Genomic DNA, 7,736 nt, shown 5'->3' on the forward strand with positions numbered 1-7,736 from the left:
CATTAGAGACACACAAACAGCTGCTTGGTCTTGGTCTGTAACTCAGATTTTAGTCTACAGCCTCCATAAAACTGCAGATAGAGGAAGAAAACAGTCTAAATGTCTCCTTTCTAAGTATTCGAAGGGTATGTGTCATATTGCTCAGGCAACTTCAACTTGTTGCATCAGAGAGAAACGCAGTCCTAATAAAACTATAAATTTGGAACAGAAACAAGAGCTTATTCTTATATAAAACAGTAAATTTTATATTTCTGTATTTATGCCTGATTCATAGCTAAATTTTTTAAATTAAAATAAGCTCTCTATGTCTGTCTATATGTTTACGTATGTGTATATATGTATATATGTATGCTTTATGTATGTAATGTCTTTCTACCTCTGGATGATGTTAACAAATTAGATGATAAAAACCCCTTAATGTAGCTCTACATTGATTGGGTTAAAGTTAAACCCTTATAAAAATTAAATATTCCTGAAATTCCCAGAAATAAAAAAATATATAAATTTATAATATTTTCAAAAGAACTGGAATAAACATTTTATAAATTCTATTACACATAATATAGATAAACTTCCACTAATGAGGTTAGTTTAATATTGTGGATTTAATAAAAACATCTTCTTATGTTATAGACTCTGGGTCTGGAGATCTCTCTTGTCAGGCAAGAGAGTGAAGGCAGGATTGAAATGCAAGAGAGGTTAATGTCTAGGATGAGACAAGAGCCCCAAGTAAGGGTCCTTGCTCCGTTTTTACTCAGATCGGAAGGCTTACAAGCATGATGGGCGTGCAGACAAGTGGTGTTAGGGGTTTGGTCAATACAAAACAAAATCCTGGTGCTGGGTGGAAGGCTGTTTACAACAGACACGAGGTGCCACCTCTGTTTACCTAAACTGGCCTAGGGGATAAGAAAGACAGAGCATACTACCTCAGGGTCAACAAGGCACCTTTCTTTTGCTAATTAGCTCCACTCTGGGCAACTTCACCCTGCTGCAGTCTAAAGTCCTGTTTTCCTGTTTTTGTCCTTCCTTCCTCTGAAAACAGCTTTCTGCTATTGTACTAAATTGGAGGGTGCTTCAGCCCTGAATACCTAACCTTGGATGTTTTCATCTTGAGATTTCCTATTCCTATACCTTTGCCCTATACTGGGAGCCTTTGCCCCTTTTAACTAATCTTGTTTACCCAAACTTGGGTATGTTCATCCTGTGGCTTTCGAATTCTTTATGCCTTGTTAATACATGGGTGCAAGCTCAGGGAATTTGTAAGCTTATTCCCCACATTCTTAGTTTTCAGTGTTAAGTATAATGCAAGCATGTATTTTTATTCTATTTGAGTAGGTTCTTCCTAAACCTATGCACATTTACCAACTGACTAAATTAGCATTATACATTATAAAGTTTAAGATTATATTATATATAACCAACTGAAATGATTATTTTAACAAACTATTTCAAAATTTAAATATATTTTGTAATAAGTCAACTCAAATATATTTTTCAAGACCTATTAATACCTTACATATGATTAAACAAAGTTAATCAATTGGGTATTCATTAAATATCTACATTATTTCTAAATAAGAGAATGCACATTATGATGATATCAGTAATAATTTTAGTACTTTTTAAAAGTACATTATTTTGGGTTGGGTCAGTCAGTTGGGTGTCTGACTTTGGCTCAGGTCACAATTACAGTTTGTGGGTTTGAGCCCTGTATTGGGCTTTGTGCTGACAGCTCAGAGCCTGGAGCCTGCTTCAGATTCTTTGTCTCAGTCTCTCTCTTCCCCTTCCCCCCTCATGCACTGTATCTCTCTGTCTCAAAAATAAATAAAACATTAAAAAAATTTTAAAGTACATTATTTTGGTTGTAATTTTGCATCTTTAATTTAAATCCAGTATATTCTGAAGAGTGGTTTTAAATTAGGGACTTACATAAATTACCTGAAAAGTTTCATTAATATGCAAATGTTTAGGATTTCTTCACTGACAACTAGATTGTGTTTAGTTCCCTAAATCTCTTGGTAATAAATATGTCCTTACCCTCATATTAACATTTTCCCACTAACTTGAAGTTTTTCTTTAAAAAGAGTTACTGATAATATGGCTGAAAACTTAATAAAATGAGTATTTCCCACATGGGGAATTTCACTAATGTTTTCAAGTGACTACGGGATCTGTTTCACCGGCAAAGTCATCCAAATAATGAAACCTTTCTTTATCCCCCTCAAATACCCCCTTACCATCCGTAATCATCTGAAATAATGGTGAGAGCTATCAAAATGTGTATCCAAATTAAACTATACAAATTAGAACTTGCCAAAGTAACAGAAAAACATAATCTCTCATGTCCTCAGGTTTTGCCCTGAGCCCTGATTGACTGCCAGTCCTTTCCTGATGGTCACACTAACTGTCTCCATATTAAACCATAGTTAACCAACCCATAAAAATTCCCTATTCTGCTCACACTTTGAAAGGTTCTAATCTGGTTAATTCAGACAATATAAATGCTGCAACAGACTTTTCAATTACCCATATACTCTCATGAATTGGTCAAGCCTGTTTTTCCTTGTCTTTTCTTATTATCCACAATCTAGAAACTGGAAATTTAGGTCTCTGGAAGTGACATCACCAGAAACCGACTGTTAAATCCCTTTACAGGGGCGTTTACATCATCCTCCATATCACCAATACTGCTGGCGAACTCTAGGTGGCTTGACCTTAAATTTATATCTCTCACCCCCCCAAAAAAGGTACACAAGCTACTCTTCATGGATATGCACTCCATTTGAAGACCTGAACCAAAGACTCTCTTGAGATCCCACGAAAGCAGATGACACCAAGAGATAAACAGCTTTTCCCAAAACTATAGATCAACCAGATGACATTATAAGAAAATAAGATTCTACCCACAATGCCAGAAAAATGCCCTTTAAGATCCTTTGCTTATTTATTCTCATTTTCATTGTCTTTCTTTACTGTATTTTTCTCCTTATTAATTCCCTCCAATGTGACTCCTGCTTTTCACATAATTATCCACATGCAACTACTGCCTTCTATAATGAACCTTACTTTGTAGTATCTCCTCCTGCTTCCCCAATCTGTTTCTCCCCCAGTGATCCCCCATCCCTGCAAATTCTCCAGAATCTGTGGCAGTCTTCCATTCGCTCACAACCATTTCACAACCCTACTTCTGATTGCTCATTATGCACTCTCTTTCCTTTAGAAATCTCCAGTTTCCTACAAATTTTTATATATACCTTAAAGATAAGGGCTTCCTATGTGTTAATATACAGGGTTTCTTTAGCTTTTCTCTCAAAACTTCAAAAGAAATTTCCTTTAGCCTTAATACTTTTCAAAAAGAGCAATCTAGGGGTGCCTGGAGGGGTCAGTCAGTTGAGTGTCTGACTTCATCTCAGGTCATGATCTCATGGTTCCTGGGTTGGAGCCTTGCCTCAGGCTCTGTGCTGACAGCTCAGATCTGTAGCCTGCTTTGGATTCTGTGTCTCCTTCTCTGTCTGCCCCTCCCTGACTCATGCTCTGTCTCTATCACTCTCAAAAATAAATAAACATTTAAAAAAATAAATAAAATAAAAGAGCAATCTATGCTTCTGCTATAAGACAACTGAGGACCTTTTCATGGGTGTAAGTATCAGCAAGTACACTTTTTCCCCCCACTAACAAATATTTACAGTTATTATGGGATGAAAAAATATATATTCCTTGTCTTATATGCATCTAATAGACCCATCTGATCCTAGGCATAGTTTTATCTGGTACACTTAGGACAGTCCATCCTGGAAGAAACAACCAGAGGAACTTCCTATTCCCAGCTAATGAGAAAACATCTCCATCAAAAAGTTTTATCTGAACTCCAAAATAAAAATCCATGGAATAATTAATTCCATGAATTCCAGGTAGCCTCGAGGAGTCATAATTTATTTGTGGCAACCATGCCTATTAGTATCTGCCTGCTAATTGGACTGGCTCCTGTTAGCTAATTGTATTAGCCCTTATCAAATATTTAACCAGACCGCCCCCTTTTTTTTTCTTATCAGACCTACTCTATTACCTTTGATTTGATGCTCTAAAATGTCTATACAAAAAATTCAGTTACAAATTTAGGTTAAAAAATCTAGCCCCAGTAAGACACTGTGAACTTCCATTCTCATTAAGTTTTTAAGGAATCTTTAGATGATAGTCTTGAAGACTGAAAGTAAATCTAAAAGACTTGGATGCCACATAGCAGATCTGTATGGTTAGCCTTCATGCCTGACACTGCTTCCATATAGGCCACTGAAAATATTGACCTGAACTCCTATATTTTCCAACTTCCACTCTGAGTATAAATCAAGACTATGGACAATCTTACCTAATCTAACAACCTCACTGCCAGAGAACTATAGGAACTCCTGTAAAATCATCTGGCAGCAGACATAATTCTGGTCCTAAGGGAGCATTCATGCAGTGTTTAAAACCAAGTATTGTACATATGTTCTCCAAAGCCTCCCTGACGGCTGTGACAACACCAGAAATATTCAGATCATACCAGAAAGTTTGTCTGATTCCACTGCATTCTTACTCTGGCTTCTAAGGATGCCAATGTTCAGAATCCTCTCAACTGGCTTTCTTCCAAATTAAAACCTTGTTTTCTTCTTCTTCTTCTCCTCCTCCTCCTTCCTGTCCTCCTCCTCCTCTTCTTCTATGCTTTAATAGTTCATTTTGAAGTACATTCTATTTTATTTATTTATTTATTTATTTATTTATTTATTTATTTATTTTTTATTGAGAGAGAGAGAGAAAGAGAGAACATGAACAGGGGAGCGGCAGAGAGAGAGAGGGAGACACAGAATCCAAAACAGGCTCCAGACTCTGAGCTGTCAGCATAGAGGCTGACGTGGGGCTTGAACTCTTGAACCCCGAGAGCATGCAGTGAGCAGAGGTCAGACTCTTAATGACTGAGCCACCCAGGTGCCCCTTGAAGGTCATTTTAAAAGCAAAGTTAAAGACAATCTGATCAAAAATTGCACAGAAGGGGCGCCTGGGTGGCGCAGTCGGTTAAGCGTCCGACTTCAGCCAGGTCACGATCGCGCGGTCCGTGAGTTCGAGCCCCGCGTCAGGCTCTGGGCTGATGGCTCGGAGCCTGGAGCCTGTTTCCGATTCTGTGTCTCCCTCTCTCTCTGCCCCTCCCCCGTTCATGCTCTGTCTCTCTCTGTCCCAAAAATAAATAAAAAACGTTGAAAAAAAAATTTTAAAAAATTGCACAGAATACACTCATTAAATAAATGTGATGGTTAAATAAAAATAAGGGAAATGTTTTTTTTTTCTGCAATTCTGGAAATAAGTTCTGTTGTTCTGAACGTTTTTATACTTAAAAACAAACAAACAAACAAACAAACAACGAAAAACAAAACCCAAGGCAGGGATGGGGGAATCGTGGCAATTAAAGCTGCCTGTTAATCACGTAAATCTGCAGTGGAAACCAATTTTTTTCTGTTCTTCCCAATAAATCAGTTTCGATCTTCAAACTGTGCCTTGTTTTTGTTTAAAGGTAAGATGGTAGAAACCCAATGGGATTTGGTGGCTTTTTGTAAGCACAGCAAGTCCCTATAATAAAATAGGCACAACTGTCTGACCCACATAGGCACGAGGTGGCAAAGAATGGAGATCCACTATCTGTTTTGATGACTTTTCTGCATTCATATTCTCATCATCTACTATCTCCTTGACATGGTTGGTGAGACCACACCCAGAGTGAGGGTTTACCATACCTTGCGTCTGTGTCTCCAGCATCTGCTCTGGCTCCGTGGCGGACCCTGCAAGTCACAATCCCCGGAAACCAGTCTGCACACCCAAGCCGCTCATTCTTCAGAGCCCTGCACCACGCCACCAGCTCCCAGCACAAACCGGTTTTACTCGTTTTATTATATTCCTAAGGCATACCACTCATCAAATGCTGGATCTCCAAGCTCTCCATAATTGTTAGGTTGACAACATACACAATACATCATACAGCTATTTTTTTAAAGCCAGCAAGAGTGTGTGTCCAACCCGTTGTGAAAACCACCTTGAGAACCTCAACTTCACAATAACTATTCCATCTCTAATAGTTTTTAAAGATGAACTTTGTCTCTCTTAAACAACAGAGAGGACCGACCAGTTGCCCATTACTTGGCCACTGACTTGGCTTGAACAACCTTCAGTCGGGCTTCTCTCCTCTCACAGTCCTCTCGGTTGTGGCTCCTCCCACCCCAAGTTTAAGTAAACTCTAAGGTGTAGAACAATCACTTATTACAAGAATCATTTGCACAGCATGAATTATTTCTTGTTAAACTTCCTCAGTGATGTTGTGTGCAAACCCCCACTTACTCATTTTTTCCCTCAAAGTCCCAGCTAGCATCCCCCATTCCCTATGAAAGTCTCTCCCCCACAGTTTTTTTTTTTTTGTTTGTTTGTTTCATTTTGAGACCCTGCAGATCCTCAGATCAGAGCATCTTCTTTGTTACAATAGTCTTTTTGTATAAATTTTTTCCTCACATAAGTCCAGATTCGATTTTGCTTAACAATATTATGGACATTAAGAACATTAACAAATCTCCAGAGACTTCTAATATATTCTGTAAAGTGTTTAACCCCCCAAAATTTACAATAATAAATTTCTATTCACAAATATCCCTTTAGTTTGATTTTTTTCCATTCAGCTATTTATAATAACAGAATCCAATTAAAAAATGAACACATCAAATAAAATTATTTATAGCATTCTTATAGTGTGAAAGAACAAAGCTTTACAATCTTTGAGGTACTTCTAGCAAATCTGAAATAATTTCAGGTGTAAGACACTTTGCAAATCTTCATTTATCTATTTATTTATTCTTATTTAAAAGCTGATTCTAAAAGGCAACCAACAGCATTTCAGAGTGATTTGATCATATGATTAGATAAAATCATGGATACCTGATCAATATATTTTGCCTATTTAAAGTTACAGTATATAATTTTGAAGTAAACATAGAAGACAACACATAATACTGTTGCCAGAAATATCAACTTTTCACCATGAGGAAATTTGTGTGCTTGCAGACATGTGTGTGTGTTTTCTGGGTTGGTTTTATAATTATGGACATTATAAAAACAACACAAATCACAGTACCTGTAAAAATTTCAAGCACCTGAGGAAATAATGGGGAGATGTTCTTAGCTATAAATATCCCATGAGGAGCACCTGTGAATTAATATGTTTCATTTGTTCTAGAAGGTAGGTCTACTTAAGCATTTCAGTTGAACCCCCAACACTCTATATATATAATATTGTATATTAATATATATTATACATATTATATGTATATATATATTAAAGAAATATATATGAAATTTGTATGAAATTTGTTTGTATGAAATTACAAATGCTTCTCTTTGTGATATACAAATATAAAATGAGTATCTGTCAAAGATTTTATTAAACTTATTATGCAATGAGGAAACCAGTAGGATGATAAGGCTAGTTCAAAAAAGATATTGAAGACTTGAGATTTATTTATTAATTTTTAAAAGTTTATTTATTCTACTTTGAGATAGAGAGAGTGATAGTGGGGGAGAGGCAGAGAGAGAGGGAGAGAGAGAGAATTCTAAGCAGGCTCCATGCTCAGCTTAGAGCCCTATGGAAGGCTCAAACTGATGAACCATGAGATCATGACCTAAACCAAAATCAAGAGTCAGACACCTAACCAAATGAGCCATCC

The 7,736-nt window shown here is 36.9% G+C and overlaps 1 pseudogene; it reads right to left on the reverse strand.

Moving 5' to 3' along the window:
- Positions 1 to 5,428: 5,428 nt before the first annotated feature.
- Positions 5,429 to 5,971, reverse strand: LOC131507991 (protein dpy-30 homolog; annotated as a pseudogene).
- Positions 5,972 to 7,736: the final 1,765 nt, after the last annotated feature.

This window comes from Neofelis nebulosa, chromosome 3 (assembly GCF_028018385.1).
Source record: "Neofelis nebulosa isolate mNeoNeb1 chromosome 3, mNeoNeb1.pri, whole genome shotgun sequence".
NCBI lineage: Eukaryota > Metazoa > Chordata > Mammalia > Carnivora > Felidae > Neofelis > Neofelis nebulosa.